Source organism: Athene cunicularia, assembly GCF_003259725.1.
Source record: "Athene cunicularia isolate RWA chromosome 9 unlocalized genomic scaffold, athCun1 chr9_part1, whole genome shotgun sequence".
Lineage (NCBI taxonomy): Eukaryota > Metazoa > Chordata > Aves > Strigiformes > Strigidae > Athene > Athene cunicularia.
Genome location: NW_020799110.1, coordinates 18918380 through 18940631, shown reverse-complemented (window position 1 = coordinate 18940631; position 22252 = coordinate 18918380). Strand labels below are relative to the sequence as shown.

At 38.7% G+C, this 22252-nt stretch overlaps 1 long non-coding RNA gene across 1 annotated transcript; it reads left to right on the top strand.

Annotated features, from left to right (window-relative positions):
* Nucleotides 1-3048: 3048 nt before the first annotated feature.
* LOC113483565 lies at nucleotides 3049-19322 on the top strand. Its single transcript, XR_003399047.1, has 3 exons — nucleotides 3049-3126; nucleotides 6593-6663; nucleotides 19099-19322. It is a non-coding gene; the product is annotated as an uncharacterized LOC113483565 (long non-coding RNA).
* Nucleotides 19323-22252: the final 2930 nt, after the last annotated feature.

The following is a 22252-nucleotide window of genomic DNA, read 5'->3' as shown; positions in this document are numbered from 1 at the left end:
TGCATCATTTTCTAAGAGGCCAACTTGAAATACTTTTGGCATGATTTTAAGAGATGTCAGGCACCTTCAGATGCAGCAGAAGTCAATGTCCTGTATATAGTGACTGAGTTATGAATAATCTGCCAAACGGCACAGTCCATAACAGTCTTATTTTAAAAAGCTATAAACCTGTTTCAGTTGGTATAGGGAATGCTTCTGTACCCCACAGGCTGAACCTACCACCATCAGACACTAAATGAACAACGTGTCATTCTCTCAGCAGTGTTTATTTGTTTGGCTGAAGCTATAGGAATGCTTGACTGTAATGTTGTAAAATGTTACCAATTCCTATGTGTAACATCAATAATTCAATAGTTTTTGTCCATTGAAATGGAAAACTCCATTTCCCCTTTCCTATTGCAAATTGCCTCATGTTCAAATGGGGGGGGTGTGCGTGTGTGTAGGGAATGAAAGGCATTTTGCCTTTTGTAGTTCATTAAGCTTGAAGTACAGACCAAAATACCAAGACTCAACAATAAACTCAAAAACTCCTAGCCAGGGTAATTGAGGATTAGCTCAGGTAACTTTGTGTGGAGTTTACATTGTCCTCTGCAGGTATCCTCAAAGAGTCTAACTGACAGGTAAACATCCTTTTTCTTTTCTATGGAACCAGATGGACCTGCTCATCAAAGTAGCCTCTACCTTATTAGCCTTAAGAAAATCCTTTTCACCGCCTCCAACAAGCCACCTGGAACTGCAGAAGACTCCAGGAAGGGCTCTTTTCTTGCCTACCCTCTTCTTAGTTTAGCTTTAGCTGAGCAGTGTGGCAGGGAGGTGATGATCTTTTTTGTAGTGCAGTGCATAGAAGTGGAGCCTGCTCATGGGAAGAGGAAGCTTTGTGGTAAAGTTTCAGTATAGCTGAATTCCTTTTTCCAATTTAGAATTCATTTTAATATCTCCTACTTTTCTCTTTGGTATAAAAATGGGAAAGGAAAAAGGGTAGGGGAGAAGGAAAGTTCTAGATCAGTGTCTCCTTGTATTCTAAGTTCATCTCTTGCATAGTCTTTTAGTGTTTCTAGTTCTTGACTCCTGTTGTCTCAAGGGTGGACGCAGGCAACCTAGCTGCACCTACTGTGTTCCCCATGGCAGGTCTTCCTCTGGCTTCAGCACTCATATTCTCCTACAAGTATCAGAGATTCTGGTTTCTTTTTCTCTTAATTTCTGAGCTGTCAGTTTCATTGGTTTGCTTTGTTTCCTTAATGAAATGGTCCTTGGGGATATCCCTTGGCAGTGGGGTGACTCAGAAGGATCTCTCTTCAGATTGTCTCTACTCATTCACGTATCTTGCAATGCATAGGATGTGATTGTTTAAAAATTCTTGCCTTTTCCAACAGCTCCGGAAGATTTCTGAAGCACTAAGTCAAAAAGGAAAGTTTGAAGTGTAGGACACAAAATGCAGCATAAACCACAAAGAGAACCAGGTCAGTATTTGTGTTGTATGAATATATGCATGATCACACGTGTGCCTATGTTTGTATGTGTACATACGTTGTCACATGTGTTGGTGATGTCAAGAATACACATATTAAATGTTACCTTGGGCCTTAGAAAACACACTCCCACCCTCCACCTACACATTATTTATTCAATGAATTAATTAATTAATTCATTCATTCATTCATCTATCTTTTGGGGACCCATTCAGATATACAAGGCTCTGTGTGGGTGTGTGTATTTGTAATCAGAGATAATCATATTCATTTTTTATCAGACATCTCAACATTATTTTGTGATTTGATTTCACAGTGTGCATTCTTTATGGCTCTTCACCTATTTTGATACTAAATGGGCCAGTAAATGACAAGCTTTATCTCCTAAATCCCAGAGTTAATCATCATCAGAGAGCTGAAGATGAGTTGTAAGCAAATTGGACTGAAGAAGGCCTCTTTGGCCCCTGTTTCCAATTCCAGTGTGTGTTCATATGAGTGGAAAATGTTTGCTGCTAACCTCAGTGCAGAGCTTCCAGTTCACTGCACAAGTGATACACTTCCATACACTTGATGATGTGGGCTGTGATCTATGGAACGAGGAAGAGAGCTCTGAGATGAACTCCAGATGCACCTATTTATTATGCTATGGGCTCTGGAGGCCTGGAACCATGCAAAATAGCATTTCAAAAGTCACCTTCTAGGTCATAGCATGAGATGGTAGCGATAACATCTCTAAACAGGCTGCCTTTGCAGAGAAAGGGTCACCTGCTTTTGCACCATGTTAAACACTGAACTGATCAAGAGACTGCCTGGCATTGCAGGGTAAACCGCCTTCTCTAGTGAGTAAGTTTACAGTATAGATACGTGAGAATATTTTTATCACGAGCCCATACTTTTAAAGAGGTTATTAGCAAAGCACCAGCAGGGGGCCAGAAAAATGAAGACTACTTTTTGATTTGTTCATTACAATCAATTATTTAAAGCCTAACTGATCAAACTCTTCACTTAAAAAAAATTAGTCCCTATTCTGCCTGCTTGATGTTAAATGGTAAAACAGCACAGGAGTGAAAATACCCTGGAGCCTTAGATCATCTTCATTATCTTCACTGGTGAAGTGAGTGAGTGAGTGGAGAGGTGTGAAATTCCAGCAGAGAGGAACATGCTGTTTTAAGAGGAAGTGCTGACATGCAGGCTACAATTAGACAAAAAATGACTGCTGACATTTAAAAATCATTACAGAGAGGAAATTGTGAGTGTAATTATGTCATCATTGACACTGTTCAAGTGTGCTGATGCGTTTTTGCTGATCAAAATCAAGTGTTTATATTTGTAAATAGAATGCACTTAGCAACTCTACCAATGGAAATGTTGTAGCCAAGAACTAAGGAAAACGGAACCAAGTCACTTTGACAAAAAGTTCTTTTTCCCTTTTTGTTGATTTTCAGTATTTTGATTTGAGGATTGTTTCTTGCTAACAAAATTGTTTCTTGTTATTTAGTATTTTGGATGACTGTTTGATTGGGTTTTGTTTGTAGGGTTTTTTTCATAGAACAAGAAGAATGGCCATTCTGGAGTAAGCCAAAGGTTGGTTTTGCCAGTATGGATCCTACATCCAACAGTGACCAACAGTAGATGCCTACAGAAGGATATGAGACCAGTAAGTATATGATGATATTAGGTACACCAGTCTCCCAGCTTGCAAAACCTGCTGCTCAGGGACTTTATAGACTGCTCAAAAACCTCAGAATAATGAAGTCTTTCTGACTGGCTTTAAAAATAGTCTGATATTGGAGTCAGTGCAAAGGGAGTCATGATGTCTGCAGGTGGCAAAATATGTAAATGTTATCATTTACTTGGAGGAGTTTGTTGACTGTGCTAATACTGAATTCTTGGCACTGCATTATTTAACACAGTTCTGCTTTAATCCCTGTCGTAAGTCCTTTACCTATGACATATTATCACTCAATGACACGGAGAAGTGGCCAATCTGTGATACATACAAATGCTCAATTCAGAATGGATAAAATATGTGAAAGGGTGTTTCTGGCTGATTCCAAAATCAGATTTTTTTATCTTGGAGATTTTGGAGATTATATATAAATACACTTTATAAATGTGAAAGCAGAAGTATTTATAAAGGCACTTGAGGGAGGTAAGAAAAGGTCTTGGCTTCCATAATGAAATGTCCACAACAGAAAATGTCTACAAATGCTAGTCCTCCTGAGGATGGCATTCTGGAAAAAGTTTATGATAGAAATTAAGAAAAAGACTGAAAGTGTGAACAAGATAAAGGATGCTTAACAGTGAGGTACTCCACATTATCAACACAGTTATTCTTGAAAGCTGTGACAGAAACAGAAATATGAATATTGAATGTCAACTATTCAGGTTAAAGCTAACTACTCCTCACCCTGCATCTAGTGAGCTCTGAAATTCCCCTTGGTATCTCCTTGTTATTTTTTAAGAAAGAAATATAAAAATTGCTTTGGTTTTGCCTTTTCATTTTCTGAGGCTTCTGTTTATTGAGTTTGCCCTTTGGGAAAGGGGATTTTTACAATCCACCTATTAATTTTCTGGATGTCCTCCTGCAGCCAGTTTTTCTTCTTTTGACATTGGGTCCATCAGTTTCCATCAGTGTCCCTGTTTCCTGGATGTCAAAACATACATCCAGTCAAATTGTGTTACCAGAATAATGTCAAGCAACTCTATAGGCACTGCATCAGCCAAAGAACTGCTTTCATAATGTCATATTATGATTGGATGAATACTGTAATTCAGTTTTAGAGCGGTAAGAATTTCCATGTCAAAACACAGAATTCTTTATGCCATTAAAATAGTAGAAATCAGTAGTTAGGGAACAACTTATGGTGGCTGTCTTGGGAGAGACCAGTCCCACAGGTATTTTGGATGACAGCTTACTGCAACAGGGAATATGAAAGAACCCATGAAAGTGGGACACAGAAACAGGTAATAAGGCTTTACTAGTATATAAAAATATGATGCAAAGAATAGTATTAAGTTACTGTATTTTATATTATAACATTTACTTATAAGGCTGTTTTGATCTTTATCTCCCTTTTCACTAATTCATACCTTTCTAGATTTATTTTCTCTTTGGAATCAGAGTTTTCCATATGTTTTGAAAGTTTAGTGGAAAACTTATTTAATTACTGCTTGCAACAAGCTAAAGAAAAACCATTTTTCCTGTTCTCTGCTTGGTTTTGAAAGACAGAAGTTGAAAAACTTCATCTTTCTCTGCATAGTAAACTGGTGTCACATACTTACTCTTTTTAAACACGTCATTCCAGAACAGCTGAACTTTGAAACATGGCAAATGCTAATAATTATTTTTTTTTTTTTAGTAATCTATCTCCACGTGTATTTGAAAGACATTACTTTGTCTGAAATGTTATTAAAGACAAGACTGACAGGGTAGTGCTGAGTATCAGGAATGTCAAGTAGTTAAAGTCCCATTCCAACCAAAGGGAGGTAAACACAAATCAGTACCAATGGACAGCCCTGTATAGTCTACCCAAATGTGAGGAATTCAGCACCAGTTCAAAATCTGACCCTGAAAACAGAATTGGAAAGAGGCTGTGAGAGGTCCTCAGCAGTCACATCTACATTTTGTATTTGCTTTTAGCTTAATGACGATAGTGTTTTAAGGGAGATTTTTTTAATTATTTTTATTTTTTAAGACCATGATGGGCATTCCACAACTCCCCTGATAAAATATATCCATCTTCACTTCTGTAGACCTTTACCTAAAGTCTAACCTGAATTTTCCTTGATACTACCTCTCTGAATACCTACCATGCAGTTCTTTCTGCAGGATGAATCTTTAAGTCTTTGAGGTTAGCCACTAAGAAAAAGCTTCTAGACTCTGTAACTCAGCAGTCTCCATTTTCTTTCCTTCACTTGACAAGAACAAGTGGTGTCACTCTCAGAGTATTGCTGGGTGCTTTGTATGAGGTAGAACAAAAAAAACACTTCCCCAAATGAAACACTGCATCAGCACTGAAATTAGAAAAAAAAAGTGTAAGCAATAAAAAAATGCAAGTCCTTGGAGACTGGAGGGTGTCTCCTTATATTGTCTGCATTCCACAATATTCTGTATAGTTTATGCTTTCATTGCAAAACAATTTGTCAGTCTCTTATTTGCCAAGACATTGTCAATGTAATGTAATGCAAGTCATGAGCTGCTGCTCCAATAAGTCAATCCTGTAAGCTGTCTCCATTTAAGCATAAAGGCCTCTTTCAACAACAAAAATTAAAAAAAAAAAAACTTATTTTGCCAGTCTTTCCTTAGACCACTCACCACAGTGAGGTGTGGTGTAACTTCAGAAGTTACACGAAGATGAGTAAATTCTAACATCAAAAGACACTTGCAGTATTGTTTTCTTGCATTGTATATTATTAACAAACCCAGTGAAAATAGCAAGTGTAGTAACAGTGTTCAGAAGAGTGATTCTACTGAAGGACTTTGGGTATAGCAGTAGGAGAGACTACGTAGTAGTTATGGTAATCAATGCAATTTCATATCGGTTTGTTTTAGCAACATGGAATGATCTACCCTGTCAGCTTTCAGACAGGGACCAAATTTTAAGCCCTTTAATCTCCATTGTGAATAATTATTTATCCAGATTGTCTTTTCTCATCACTATACCAAGGTAGGGGATTTACTACACACCTGACCAAGATAGTATAATCATTAAAACAATGGAGCTCTACTTCTTGATGCTACTCCTATATAAATGTTAAAAAATAGTAACAGAAAAGGGTGTTGCCTGATTTTAATAAAACATATTGTAATAAGAATAATTATTCCTTGATCCATTCCAGTTTGAAAGACTTCAGCTGAGCCTGCAACTAAATTACTCTGTCTTAACTGAGACTATAGTAATCAGTCTCAAAACCTGTTAAATCTTTCAATTCCATGAATATAATATGCTGTTTCTGATGTACAATGAATTAAATGAATGTATGACCAAGGTGTAGATAAAAACATGCAGCAGCAAGTCTGTGGGCCATGCTGGATAAAATAAGAACAATTTAGAATGGAATAATATGATTTATCAACTAAGGTTTTTCAGCTATAAAAACCTCATTCTCTTCTGCCACAGCCAAGTACAACCAAAAAGAAGATTAGGAAATCTGAAAATGTGGGAGCAGAATAACAATCCAGCAAAGAAAGGTAAGAAAGCAAAAAGATAAGATACTATCCAAATTTGATTATTGAAACATTTTTGCTTCTGAAAATACTAATTAGCACTTTTTACTCAGGTTTCATTAGTTAAATTTCAATTGTTATACGTGTGAAATAAATTATGCAACCTGTAAATCTTAATTACATTGCTAATTGGGATAATTTTATGATCATTTTGTGATGCCTCAAATTAGTGAAACATGTTTTTCTATTTTAGAGTTGATCAGAGCTGGTGACACTTCGAATATAATGCACTGCTGGTACATTTTAATAGAATTGGAATAATAAATTATCTTTTGATTACTGAGTTTTAAACACTAGTATCCACAAAGCAAAAAATACGGCAGTATTTGGATGTAAGATGATTTTAATACTTCATGCATCAGTAGCTTCTGGTTAAACAATTGGTATTAATTATGCAAGCGTGAATCATTCATACACCAGGGTTTTATGTCCATCACAACAGTGAGGCAGGTTTAGATTTAGACACAGATGCAGTTGGCAGAAGCAGCACTTGTAGTGAAACAGATCAGGAGGCTTGGATGTTTTAATGCTAGACCATTTGTAAACCTGATAGGTTTACCATGCTCAGATAATGTATTGTTTATAGACATTAAGACACTGTATCGGTTTATGCCAGCTAAATGTCTGTCTTCTCTTAGCATCATTTCATCCTCTTTGCTTTTAATTAAATGTTGAAAGCAGACACTGGCATCCCTGGTGAAAGTAGTCCTACCAGAGGGACTGAAAGAATGTAAATCAGCCATATGACAAGGTACTGGGCACTAGTAAGGCTTTAGCTTAAGTATCAGGTCCAATGATGAGCACATGACTTCCAGAAAGTTGTTAAGTGACAGGAGAGAGTGCTATTAGATAAGAACTCTGAGAACCAAAAATCTAGAAAATACAACCTTAAAGGTAAGATTGAATAATTAGAGATAATTAGTGTTTAGAAGAGATGACTGGGATAACAGTCTGTATACACAGAAAGAGCTGGTATAAAGAGCTTATCTTAGCAGATAAGAAGGAAAGTGAGAACGACTTAATTGGCAGCAAGAAGGACTCATACTGGACATTCGGAAAAGCTTTCTAATGCTAAGAATCAGCCTCAGACACAGCTTGCTTTTTGGGAAGCTATGGAGGTGCTCTGACACAGAGGTTTTAAGAAGAGGCTGTACTAATGTCAATCAGAAATGAAGCAGAAGTGGCTGGGCCTCTGCTGGGGCAGTCCTTAAATGACTTTTTATGTCCTCAGCATCTTAAGCTTTCTAGGATGCAGAAAGTGCTCCAAACTCCTGCTAATCTAGAAGTTCTTCAAAGAACTGGCATTCAGTAATTCCCTGCTGCTCTGCACCCCAGAAGAGGTGGTAGTTCTGTTGGCAAAATACACAGCTCCCTAATGAGTATGCTGCATTGAGGCACTTGCCTGGTCAGTGTGCTGCTGCCACTGAGCTGATACCTATGCCCAGCGTACAGCTCTGGATTATATTTTTAAGTAAGGCTGTAGTACTGACCTTTTAAACACCTAAATCCTAATTATACTTAGACCTTACCCATGATGCATGAGCCAAAATTTGCAAATACCAAAAGTTATTTTTCTATTGGCTTCAGTGATATCTTCAATAAAAACTGAAGTATTTCACAACTGACAGGTGTGAGAAAGCTGGACTGCCCTCTCCTCACAGAAAGCTAACTCACAAGTGATTCCACACAAAGATATGCGCTCAGACTGAGGTAAAGCTGGTGTAGGTGAATGATCTTCACTAGAACCTATTTGCTGCTGTAAAGGAGTAGGACACTGCAGATCTTTTGCAGCTGGTTGTCTTTAAAGTTTTCATTGTGCTCTTCAGATATGCCACTCCACAAAGCAAAGTTCACATTTTGCTGCAGTGTGATCCTGGCAGCTGATTCATGTACTGTGCCTTGTGTCTATTTTTAAGACCAGGCTCTTCCCTAGCCTGCCTTACAACACCAAGCCAAATTCCCTTTAGAGCTACATTAAAATGGTGCTACCTCTTGGGCTACTGGGTTTAGCAAGTAAGTGAAATCAAAAATGACCCCCAAAAAGGCAAAGACAAATTAATTAGTCTCAGAATCAAAACTGTCTTTGTTTTTTCTATCTGCATTTAATTCATTATTTGAAAAGACAAAGATATGGGGAACAAAGTTCATAGATGGTGTAAACAATTCCCTGACATCAATCTTTTTTCTTCTTTAAGAGAATGCCTAGCTTCTTGCTGAGTAGAACTCTAGAGCTGATCACAGGAGAAATCCACCAACATACTCTTGTTATTGGTTGGATGATACAGTGCTTTATTTCACTGCAACTGAACATCTCAGCCTCTTTTCAGTAGTCACTGTGTACATGAGGTATTATAAAAGCTTTTCAAATCATCGTAGGATATGTAGGAATATGCCATGAGTGTACTTGTAAGTAAAATGAAAAAATATTCTGGTTTGATTTTGGAAGGTTGACCACAAGTCCTGCAGCTGAAGTTTTCAAAATATGCTTTCAAAATAAAAATTCCTCACTACTTGAAAGAGTAAAGAGCCAAAGCAGCTTTGAGCTTCACTTTGCTCTTCACTTGCAATAGTTATCTGACCCAACCTCACACCTCCCAGCCTCTAACAGGTCACCACAGCATAGTGTTACATGCTGTAACCTTGCCCTACCATTCACGCTTAATGTGGTCACGGCTTGATTTCTTAGGGTGTGTGGGACTCCTGGCCAAATTTCATTTCAAACAGGGGGAAAAGCCTAACAAACTGAACATTTCCAGTGCGAGCAAGGGAAGACGGAGTTGCTTTTTACTTCAAAAAAAGACAGATAGATAGATAGATAGATAGATAGATAGATAGATAGATAGATAGATACACACATATACACACACATAATGTGTGTATATATAGACACACTCATATACATGAGTGTATAATGTCTTGCTAGGTGAAGCCTTCTTTATATTGCATTTAAGAGTTACAGTGTTCTGAGAGAAAAGCAACCAGTCCCCTTGTCAGAGAGCTGCAACTCAGCCAGTCAGTTCAGTATGAGAATGCCAAGTGAGCCATTTGAGACGTGTGATCTTTCAGCTGCACAGCATCCCATTCATCATATGCTTCAGAAATGTAATATGTAAAGCTGGAAAAAACAGAAGCTGCAGAGGCAAGAAAAATCAATTAGCGGGAAAGCCCATATATGAAAAAAGGCCTGCACAGAATCACCACGTTCCCATTTTCAATTTCCTAAAGTTACCTCCTCCCTGTTTTTGGAACACACTCTCTATATCAGGATGAGAGGATAGGAGTCTTCTACTCTCCTAATTAGGCACTGATAATTTAACATAACATTACAGCACCTAAAGTATACAAGGTAGCACTAAGCACAAAACTGGCTTTATATCCTTTTCTCCACACCCCTGCCCCACCAAAAATTTCAGATATGGCAAGCCTCAGTGTTAGGAAAGTGGCTGTTATAGTTTGCACATAGTTTCCATCCTGGAAGAAGGCGCACCCAACAGAATTTAAACAATGCACACTGCAATCTCAGTTACAGTGGCATAAATTAGGATCAATTCCACTGAGGTCAGAACAGTTATATCAGTGTGAGACATATGAGGATTGAGCCCGATTAACTGCAGTAGAGTTAAATCTCATCTACTCTCCCATAAGTCAAAGAAGAATCTGGCCTCTAGCTTTTAGTTGGATCCTGTCCACATAGTGGGACAAATCTAGCTTTGAATTTCAAGAGAATAAATGTGGAGATACTGATTTTGTTAGAGCTATTCCCAATTACAGTAATGCAAATTTTGGCCCAGAGGCTACTTAGAGTCCAGGCACCAAGCAGTGGCCAGCAGTTGAGGTCCCATCACACTGTGGCCTATGAAGACTAGGACATTTCAGAGTGCAGACTGCAAAATCTGGGGCACCACAGTTTGGACCTATGTTTGATCACAATTATTTCTCACATGGAGGAAGGCAGCAATTCCAGAAATAAAGTGGACATGTGGAATGTACTTACCTACCTAGTTCCTCTCCCACCCCCAGAAATATTTTTTGACTTGTTAACTACTGGAACCTGATCCTCATGTAATACAGGAAATGTATGATGGTGATACCAATGACCTTAGTAAAGTGCAAGCTGTGAATAGCCCCGGTGAAGCTGAGCAGCCAGAAAAGACAAAAATGTTGGTATGCCAGCTGTTTACTTCTAATGCAGGTGAATGGCTTTTAGAAATATTTAAACCAGTTGGACTATACTCAACCCAATCTTCATTAATGGGAAAAAGAATGAAGAAAGGCAATAAAACATAAGTGCATTAACCACATATACTACCACAACCAGCAAAGCTTCTTCCTTCAATGGAAGGAGCAGTGATATAGGCAGTGGCAGAAAGGCAGAGCTCAACAAAAGGTTACTGAAATACTGGTGCAAGCCATGTGATTTAAATGGACACTCTAGGAGGAGGAAGACTGTCCTGTTTGATGGAATGGAGGAAGCAGCACCAGCTCAGGGTGCTGGGATCTGTCTGCAACCTCTTCTCCCAGATGGGTGAAGGCTGCCTCCTTCCTGCGGCAGCTCCGCGCAGCTGGGTGCTCTCCGTTAGGGTACTAATTATAAGGTGCATGAGAGATGTGTAGCTCTATACGATCAATTCCCTATTAAGCATGCTTTCCCATTATTTAAGGTTGAACTGATGCAGCTTAATGAATCACTGCTTTCTGACAAATACCACACAAATGAATTTCAGAGGGAGTGTGACTCTTCCTGAATTTGAATGGAATTTAGCAAATAGTCCCAGATGAAACAATGCAGAGAAAAAAATGTCAAAACACTTCATTTTAGTATTTTCAAAATGGAGTGTTTCATTCTAGAACTGCCAAAACACTTCCAAAAACTTTCAAAACAAAGCTTTTTTGCTGTCCATTTTAGAATTGGCCTAAATTTCAAAAGAAAAAAAGCTTTAAAATGTGTGAAACAGCCCAAGACTGAAAATGAAGCCATTCCTTTGAAGCTTAAATAAATATTTTGGGTTGAACAAAAATGATACTTTTCCAAATTATCTTTTATTTTGCCAATATTTTTAATTTTAAAAATTTGACCAAAACTAAAATACAATTCTGGAAGAAAAATAGTTGTTAGATGGAACCATTGACTGAAAATTCATGTATTACCAACCTTCAGTTCTAGATAATTTTCTGCCCAATTAATGCCTCTTTGAGTTTTACAGAGCAGATTCAGGCCTGCCACATTCAAAAAACTATTTGAGCTTACTAATACATTTTTAATTGGAAAGGCTGAAGAGATTTCTTTTAATAATGGTGAAACAACAAAGGTTCCATCTGAAAACTCCTAGTCAAACATTTCTCTAGTCACACAAATGGTAGATTCAGGTACTTGCAGACATTGCTGTTCTCTGTGGCACTGCATCAGAATCTGTGTCCTGCTTAGCCTGTTCCTGGAGCTCATTTTCAGCCCAAGCTCCCTGAGCATCCCTACTGCCCCAGCTTGCTTGCACTCAGGCCCTAGCCTTGCCACAGGACTGGAGGGAGAAATCAGCTCACATCCAAGTTGTGCTTCGCCAGCAGCATTGCTGTCACATGCAGCAGCCATTTGGCTGCATGAGCTCCTGTCCCTACTTGGGCTCAGCCATGTAAGGCAGCAAAGATGTGGCGGTTGTGAGCCCCCTCACAAAGAGCATAGAAATGAAGCACCAAACTGCCATCCTCCCAAGAGGTGCGGCAGCAGCACTCCAAATCAATACTTTCAGCCAGAAATATTTGGCTTGCAGGTGTTTGGCTTTCTGATGAATAGCTCTAATTTTCTACAGAAAGCAGATACTTTTTTGTGGAAAAAATATTCTCACAAAATCCAATTTTCCCTTTAAGGAACAGATGGAGATGGAAAATTTTTAACCTATAAGATATAGCAACATGTGTGATTTTTTTTTTTTCTCCTAAACAGTCTTTTCTGCATATCCATTGACTTGCCATGCTACAGAAAATTACACTAAACATCACTGGCTCTGAGCCCAAAACATTGCCTGCTTTCCCAAGCCCTGTCAATGGATTTATTAAAGATGCTTCTGTGTGTGGACCTTGCTTTTTCTCATATACTGATCCCATTAGAGGTAGAACAACATACTACTGTTTTGTGTGTCACTGGGTATTATGATCATGTTCCTGTGTCTGCCAATTAAAAAAAAAAAAAAAAAAGGTGCTTGGTAGAACTGTAGATACAAAAAACACAGAACAGGTCAACAGGAAAGGGGAACCAGCTTTTGCAGCTATCTTAAGAGGTATAAAATATTTTATTACCAATACACATATGCAAACATTCTAAAATGTATTTGCTTCCACAATAAAAAGCAAAGACATATTATCATTATAGCAAAAGAAATCCATCTAACTATGTTTGGGATTTGATATGATTCAATCAGCAACAGAAAGGAAATCCAGGGTCAGAGATCACCCCCTCCCCACTGTCTATCACAACGGGTTACCATCCTTAATTTTACCCAACTGTGTCACATTGTGACCAACTATTGGAGGCTTGATCCTTAACTTTGAAGTTTTTCTTTTTTGTGGAATTAAGCCAGAACCACAAAATCTTGGAAAATGCAGTGCTTGACTGAATTGAATGTAGTTTTTTCCTCTGTGAAAGTAAAACCAAACAGAAAACTTTTGCCCTTCCAAGGGATGGTTTTTAAATTGTCTTTGACCCTTTTTCTTCATATTTATATTGGCTTTGGATACTTGATTAAAACTGTAGGAAATCTAATTAAAAAGATTATTTTTAAAAGACAAATAAGGAAACTTTGATAATTTTTTTTTCAAATATCTCCTGCCTTTTTTAATAAATGATTTCCAGATTTGGCTTGACATTCATACACATTTCAGGATTATCTGAAAGTTAATTCAAGTAATACTTTACTTTGGCTCTGCTTTTTAGTATTTTGATGTGTCAGTATTAATTGATTTTTGAGCATTCTCTTTAGGAATATTTGATATAAAATTGAGGTTTTGGAGATCAAAACCATATGTACATATGTGTATATATATATATATATATATAAAATATGATTGCCTTCAAGAAGTACAAATCCTATCTGTACCTTGATAAGGCTCATAGTACAGGTGCCCTGTGTATGCATACATGTATGTGTACATTTATGTATACATACGTATTTGTAGCCCACAGAAATTAATCATAAAAATGTAATATGTGTTCAACTAGCCAAATAAAATAAACATGTCATTCATACTTTAAAATTCTATTGACATTAGTGATAACTTCCCCTGAATAAATAATGTTGATTCTAGCCACAGTAAAACTTACCGAGTTTAACAAAATATTTTAATAGAGCTATGCCTAAATTCAAGAGAACTTCACAGAGGGTGGCTGATATAAAGTGAAGAAGTTTTCATATCAATAAATATGGTGGCATCTGGCAGGTAAAATGTTGTAATAATGCTCTGGGTGCTACTTCTCTCCCACTAATGTGTTGGACAGTTTAGATTAACACCATATGCCTGCTCATAGAATGAGCTGGAAACCAATGTAAATACAGAGAGAGAGTTCATTTCTCAGCCTTGTTTTCCCTGCATTCCTGCCATCTCTGGACTATGGGTTGGTGGTATATACAGAAAATGAAAGAGGAGGAAGAGAGCCCCCGGAACAGGTGGAAACATGGAGTCAACAGAACTGCAGGGAGAAAGAGAGAAGGCAAGACAGGGAAAGAATTATAGAGAAATTATGGGAAATGGGGAGGGCAGGATAATTTTTGGTAGAATAAACAGACAAGGGGGATTGTCCAGTGATGCTGAGGAGAAGATGGTGTTCAAAAGTGACGGCAGAAAGTCATAAGGAGAAACGGGTCTTGTGGAGATGTGGTAAAGAAAATGGGAAAGATGAATTATCTCTGTGTCTAGAGACACACAGGTAATGGTAATGACACAGGAGGGAGATCTGGAGTGAAAGGAAAAGAATCAGGCAAGCATGAGCATCAGCAAAGTTATTACTCCTGGTTAGAGAGCCAGAACTGAAACCTATGTGTCATGCTGCTCCTATTGCTGTGCCACAATGTGAGGTACAGTAAAGGAAAAGAAGGGACGCAAACAACTTGGCTTTTAAGTCTACATGTTAGACTTCAATCCAAGCTTGAATCGAGCTCTCCTTTAGCTGCTTCTTAGCTTTAAATGGACAAATAGGTGTGGCTTAGCTGTCCACAGTGCAGATGATAAGTTTGCAACCTCATCAAAGAATAGCAGGTGTATTTAGGGAAGCTCTTGCAGCTGCTTTCTGACAGATTGAGGCTTTCATTCTCTCCTGTATCCTCTTCATGTCCCCTTCCCGACTCCTGAACTTGACTTGCTTTGCCCTCGCCTGCTTTGCTGAGCCAGACTGCCTACACCTCACCTTGTCCACAGTGTTTCTCTAATGGGGGCTAACAGCAGTCCATGGCAATGAATTCTTATAAACTAGGTGCAACTAAAGTTCTCTTTTCCTTTGGGAAATATTTATAGATAGAGATTGTTGCATAGCATCTGTAGTTTCTGAGTATCCATATGCAGGATGAATTAGTCAAAAATTACTCCCTGACTCTGTGTTTACACTGTAGTCTTCTTGGCAGAAAAGACTGTTTACTTATTTGTAGCAGTATAGCAAGACCTTTACCCTATTGTTTGCAAGCTTTAGCCAGCCAGATGAGAAATAAAACTGATTTAAAATTAATACTTGTACCAAGCTCATCTATGACTGAATTAAATTACAGCTTCAGAAATGAGTATCAGAATTAGCTTGCACTGTGCTTCATTGTCACTATTGTATTAAGATTTATGATGTTAGACCTGTCCATTTAGACATACATACCTCTCCGTCAGCAGACAAGTTACGGAATTACAGGGACACACACTGAGATTCAGATGGAACTCCAGAAAATTGGCTCCAAACAATTTCTATGGATTGGCTTCTTTAGATAAAGGGCAGTGATGAATGCTCTGTTATACCAGAGGCAAAGATGCTTTTGTGAAAAAAATATAAAACCAAATGGATAGTCTGTTTTCTACACAGACAGAGGTATAAAGTCCCCTTACACTGGTTTTTAAGACCAACTCTGGGCTGGTCTGTTTTCATGAAAAAGGTTCCATCTTTTTTCCTCATGGCTTTAGTATTTGCCTAGGACTTATACCAATATTCTTTTCCACCTTTAATCAAGAAATGTGTTCCTACTGGAGGAGAATGCTGGAGTAAATAGCACTGAAGTAAGCAAAATATTTGCAGGTCATCACATTGGTTCCGTTTTTAAAGAAAATATGGTCCAGAAACATTGCAGGCAGATTCACTGCAATCTATCTCTGGTAAAATAATGACAAAATACTCATACTTACTCAATTAAAAATGCCAGAATTCAAACTAAATGTTATTCATAACAAATGGTTCAGCAAGCTGAATCCATGGTGTGACAGTGACAGCTATAAGAAAAATCAGCAATGATATGATTTTTTTTTTCCCCCCTTTCAGAGAATAATGTGTTTTTAATTAGAGGGAATCCAGTTTTCAAAAAAAATCATGGGACATTTCTGTGTAACCAGTCTGTAGCTGCCTGGTCCACTAGTGCCAGCAGGAGTTGAGCATTAAAAGTGGGCCTGTGTCCCAGGGCCTCAAACCCCCAAGCAGGGCATAGCTTCAGCTCCAATGCTGCAGGATTTCCTGGGGAAAAGGTATACTCAAAATAAAAACTGTTTAGAAGACTATAAATGAGCAGGTCTAAATAATGGTCCAAAATACTACAAACGCTGAAATCTGAGGAAAGTTCAAGCTCAGAGCTGAACTGTAAGAACTGTAATTTTTTTCCTCAAAACTGAAGGAGGGCAGGGATTCAATATTTTCTCTTAATCCTTACTTAGATAAAATGGACTTCCAAAAGTTTGGCTTCAGTTCTAAAGTAGCAGTGAAATGGACACTGAGGAGAATGGAAATGTTTTCTATCAAAGTGGGATAAAGTTGCCTTGCCAAAACTATGCAGCGACATAGCAAGGTACATTATAAACGACTGAGTCGCCTCCTTGGCTGCAAGATTTCTAGCCGAAGACGTCTTACACTTATTTTGATTTCTATGTTCCTGAAGCCAGCAGGACTGTTTCCTAAGACAGTGCATGGGGTAAGGGAAATGACATGAACTGTGCAGCCCTCTCATCAGAGTTTCACAGAGCATAGAGGCTTGCCTGACAACAGAAACAGCAGTTGTAAAAATTATTTACACTCAATATTTCAGGAAATGCTAAGAGAGTTACATCATAATACATTAAAAAAATAGAATAGATAAAAATAAATATGGCTTGATTCTAAATTTTAATCAATTTTCCTTGATTTATTCTCATTTACAGTTTAAACTCTTCTTGCTCTACAACGACAAGTCTTCAATGCCTATGTAAAAACCAAGGGGGAAGCATTAGACCTTAGACAGACAGGACTCCAGGCTGGTGGTTCCCAAGCAAAGAAAATACCAAAGCCAAATCAGAGTTTATATCTCTTCGTTTAGAAAGTGCAGAGGTAATGTTTCCAAGTGAAAGTTTATATCCTACAGTCTTAAAAAATTACTTTGATCCCAGTGACTGTTGGGCTAGGACAGAGTTTGCCTGTTATTTTGTTAAAGATGCATAGATACACACACACAAAGCAACAAAACCGTGCTTAATAGATAACTTCAATAATAGAAGAATTCGAGAATATAACAGATCTTTTTCATAGGAGTGGTCCCATTTACGTCAATGGAATCATTTGCTACGATAAGGGTTTAAAGGATCAAGTCTGTATAACAACCATCTGTGCTCCTTAGGTTTTATCCTCAGATAACATTATTCTCTAGCAACAGAAAGAAAATGCCATGCTGACAGGTAACCCAACCTATTTCCAAACAGCATGCCAAGTCTGACTGCCTGGGTGTGACATTTGACTGCAGTTGCTTTCACACTTTGATTTATTCTGCTACTCTCACCAGTGCCCTGTTTCCCCTGTGCAAATTCCTGCAGACACATTAGCATAGAGACTGTCACACTGCTTGTCCACTTGTCACAGCTGAGCTCTAAGCTATTCAGCCAACACCCTGAGATTGACCCCAGGCAAGGTGTTGGCTTTACATGCTACCTTCTGCACTGAGAAACATGGCAAGAAGACCCTTAGCGCTGTAGCAGTTACTACAGCAGACGCTACAGAACTGCTAATTTTTACTGTGAAAATACATCTTTATTAAGAGACCAAATGCTGAACCTTTTGCAAGTATTTTAAAGTTACGCAAAATAACCTTCACTACAGTATAATATTACTGTTGTTACTATTATACTTAATAAATTAATCAATTTTACAGGTTTTCCCTAATAAATGTTAAAGGGAGACTAAGACCAGAGCCCAGGATTTGGCATTTCCAGTAACCACAAGTAACAGTGGTTTTTAGGCACTATCCTGTCCATGTAATAGCAGTTTCACTGTAAAAATTTATAACCTGTTTCTGATCAAAGTATTGCAAAATCATGATGTAGTTACAAAGATTTTTGTCAGACACAATGTGTCAAGCTTTATTTTAGTTTTATTTTTAATAGCTTAACTTCCAAATCAGAGAGGCATTTTCTTAAAACCAAAGAGGAACAGCTCCCCTTTTGCAACGAGCAGCACAGAGAGAAGGAAACTTACTGACAACATTTGCAAAACATATTTAGGGTCAGCATCATCAAATCTGGCTTGTTAGATGTCTTTGGTAAAGACAAGTCTCCCCAAAAACCCTGTACAGAGAATTAGATTTCTAGGAAAGGGTACCAAAGCTAAGAAATGGGATGCCACCAGATGGAGGAGGACTTAGTTTCCTCTGTATTTTACTCCCCAGAGGTTTCTCGGATGTGAACTTTCTCAAGGAGTCACACATCTGATGCAGTGGGAGAGGATTTCAGAATAATCAGCAGATTCTTCTCAGTCAGAGCAAGAACCTCCTTACCAGCCAAGTGCCCCAAGTAGCTGGTTAACGAGCTGTCCTGGACTGAGACAGGCTCTCTTTCTGCTAGGGCATTTCAACCTGCTCTGACTAGCAAAAGAGTCACTGAAACACATCAAGAAGCATTGCCAGCCTGTTTGGTAGTGGCTCAGGCACTCTCTGGTGTCTGGGAAATTGTGATTCAAGTATCTCTTCCAGAGCGGAGTGGAGAATGTCTTAGGGCACAGAAAATGACAGAGAGGTAAAGTAGTGAGGAGCCAACTCCAACCACTTAGGAGCTTCAGCTTGAGTCAGGGCACTTAGAAGTTAGTTAGCTGGTGATCAGCTTTAAAGCCTGATCCAAAGACACCACAAGGGAACAGCAGGACAGAGTTATCTGTGTAGATGTACTGCAAATCCTCAGCGGTGTCAGGCTGACATGAATCTTCATCTCTTGCAGGAGGATTCCTGCTGCTTTCCAGTAGTGCTGCATCCCAAGGTGGCTTAAAGGAAGAGGTTCATCAAGGAGGGGAAGCAACTAAGGTGAGACAAGAGGAAAAAGACTTCATCACCCAGTGCAAATCTGTTCAGTCAACTCCAGCCAACATGCCTACCTCATTGTAAGAGAAAATGGGGGGAGAAATATGGTGAATAGATTCTGGATTATGTGTTGTGATACTATAACATCAGCATGATATTTCAAGTAGCTTCTGATTAGCATAAATATAAGGTTATCACAGAAAACTGCTGCTGTAAATCTTCACAATTTAACATTGTAATGTTCTTCCTGTTGCCTCCTATGAACAGATCGGTGCAGAAGGGTGCATGCCGTTGGAATGAGATAAATGCTGTGCATGCACACTGTAGCTGAGCTTTCACTATCATGTCTCTGTGGTGCAGAAGAAGGAAATAAACACCAGTAAATAGTAACATTGACTTTCAGAGGAAGAAATGCAGCATGAAGTGATGAAGCTTAGCTAGAATTGGATAAGTTGGACCTAGAGTTGTGTGACGCTCATGGCTTTAGTGTACCTACGCTTCAGTAAATTTTGCCAGCAGGCTGGTTTGCTTTTGCTTGATTTCCCACCAATGATTTTCAGATTTGTGTGTGGGAAAATCAGAGCTAGTGCTGAACCTAGGCAAATTTTGTCCTCTTTTCCCTTGCTCATTATCAGTACACAGTTTATCTCCTGCTGTCTCTGACAGTGTAGGGGAACAATGGTCTTACATATGCTTAGAAGTATCACACAAAATGTTTTAAGAGCAAACAAGGAAAAAGACCTAGTACTGACTTAATATGACCTACTGCCACAGCAATTCCAAGGTCATTTACCTGTGCCTAGAGAGAAAATAGAATTTTTTCTAGATGAAGGACTTGGATGGCTGGTGGGATCTTGAAAGCTGCAGATCCATGCCTGCCAGCCATGAGCTTTGCTTTGTAAATACATTCCTCCCATCTACCAAAGAGCAGGCCATGGTTATTGTTTCAGGTTGGGTAGCATAGAGTCACCTCTGCACAGAGCTGTGCCAGGGTTACAAAAGGTGGCAATACCATGCGTTTAGTTAAATTGTTTTTTGCATGGAAACATAATGATTTAAACCAGAGTTATATTGGATCACGTGAGGGCTGGATCTGGTGAGATTACCATCAGTGCCCACTCACTCCATTGCACTAACAGAACTCTCACATCAACTCCTTATAGGTTCTATGTATAGAGAACCTTTTCTCCGAAACTCCTGTTCTGGCCCTACAGGCCAGAAACGTGACTGGAGACTGTCACAGGTGAGACATAGTGGCTGGTGTAATGCAGCGTTCTGACATGAGTGTTAAGTAGATTCAGCATGTCTCTTGGAATAATTTAGCACCCCATGTGTAGTGATTAGTGCCGCTGTATCCTGAAGTGGTGGCTTCTGCTTTCCCAACACAGACTTTGTTCCACCCGCTGCTCATGTCCCAGACTCACAGCCCTGTATGATCAAGAAGGTGGAAGAATGTTCTGTCTTCTGGCAGCTGCTGATGGGTAAGTATTGCAGTTACCAGCCTGCTAGAGCAGCTTCAGTAACTAATGGCACTTCAAATCATCATGCTTTTTGTCAAATGATTATATCATGCACTTTGCTTGTGCAAAAAGCACTGTTCAGTGAGAGATGTAACCACTGGAAAGAACATTTTTAAAAGAATGTTTATATTTCCTAAGAATTAGAGAAAGCATATGACATTTTCTTGTACCTATAAAACAAAGTCAAATAAGGTATTACGGCAATAACAGTGTCAAAATCTTGAAAAATGAACATGAAAGCTCACCTTTATCAAATCATTCAAATTCCAAATTTTCTGTGGGAGCCAGCCTAGGCTTTAAGATGCATCATTTGTGCAAGAGAGAATAATTATTATTCACCTCTTTTTCTGAAAATTAAACCAAAAAGATGCACACAGGTAGACAAGTTTTCCTGTATCCTTTACTACAGGAACTGAATGCACTGATTATATGAAATGTGAATTGTTTTCCCAGCCACTCCCCACTGCGTGGAGAGCAATTCAAATCATGTTTTCTTGAATGTTTAGCAGCTGGCAATTGCTGGCTGCAGACCACCTGCCAAGAAGACACTTTGCATACAAACACATTATACAGTATTATACACCTACTTACATGCACAGAACAGAATAGGTCATGTTTATCCCTATGTTAAATATATCTGCTTTCACAGTGCTGAAATGAAGCATCTTCACTAGGCAATTGCTTCAGCAATAACTTTGCCACTATTACTGACTTTGCAAGATATGTTTCTTGGAGAATGGACAGTTGCTTCCAGTATCTTTGTCTACTGTGAGTGCAGCAATAAAAAGAATTGATCAGATGAGTAATGAAAACGCAGTACAAGTTTCTACCTTGACCATTCTAGCAATATAGACAGGATAGATGTATTCTCTCTGTCTGATCACCCCAAGGATATGGATCTCCTGCTGGTATTAGTCTGGTGGGTGCAACAAGTAATTACAATTGCATTTGTTCTGCGATGGTAGTTTCTTTGCTTATTGCTCCTTTTTACCCCACACTGTGAATGGAGCTTGCAAGATCACAGCAAAGCAATGCTGTAGCACCACAGTAGGCATTAAAAGTCCGTATAAGCATACAGGCAATTATCTTGTAGTGCAATGAAGAGGAAACTAAAGTAGCTAGAAGTTGGAAGATGGCTAAGGAAGGAAAAAAAGAGTTCAACATGGAGAAATCTAAAACTTACCTCTTGAGCTTAACTACCTTTCTGAGACAATACCAAGTCCCTCCTTTGGTGGAGGGCCCATAGTGATGGAAAGATCTTCCTCACAATGCTAATACCAGGGCTTTGTGGTGAAGGCAACCTAGCCCAGAGTCACATATCTATCTAAATTATTTCTTAATGTTCAGCAACATTCTCACCTTATGGTGTTCAGGACCCTGGCTGAAGGCTAAATTGTAGTGGAAGATGTGACCTGCTCCAGAAGTGGTGGTAGAAGTCATTGCACCTCAGTAACTGACTGTCCTGGTTACTGCTCCCAGAGGTTCCAGGGTAATTGTACTGAACTGTCAGCTTTTACTTTGCCTTCAGAAAAAGTAGCCTGCATATATGCACAG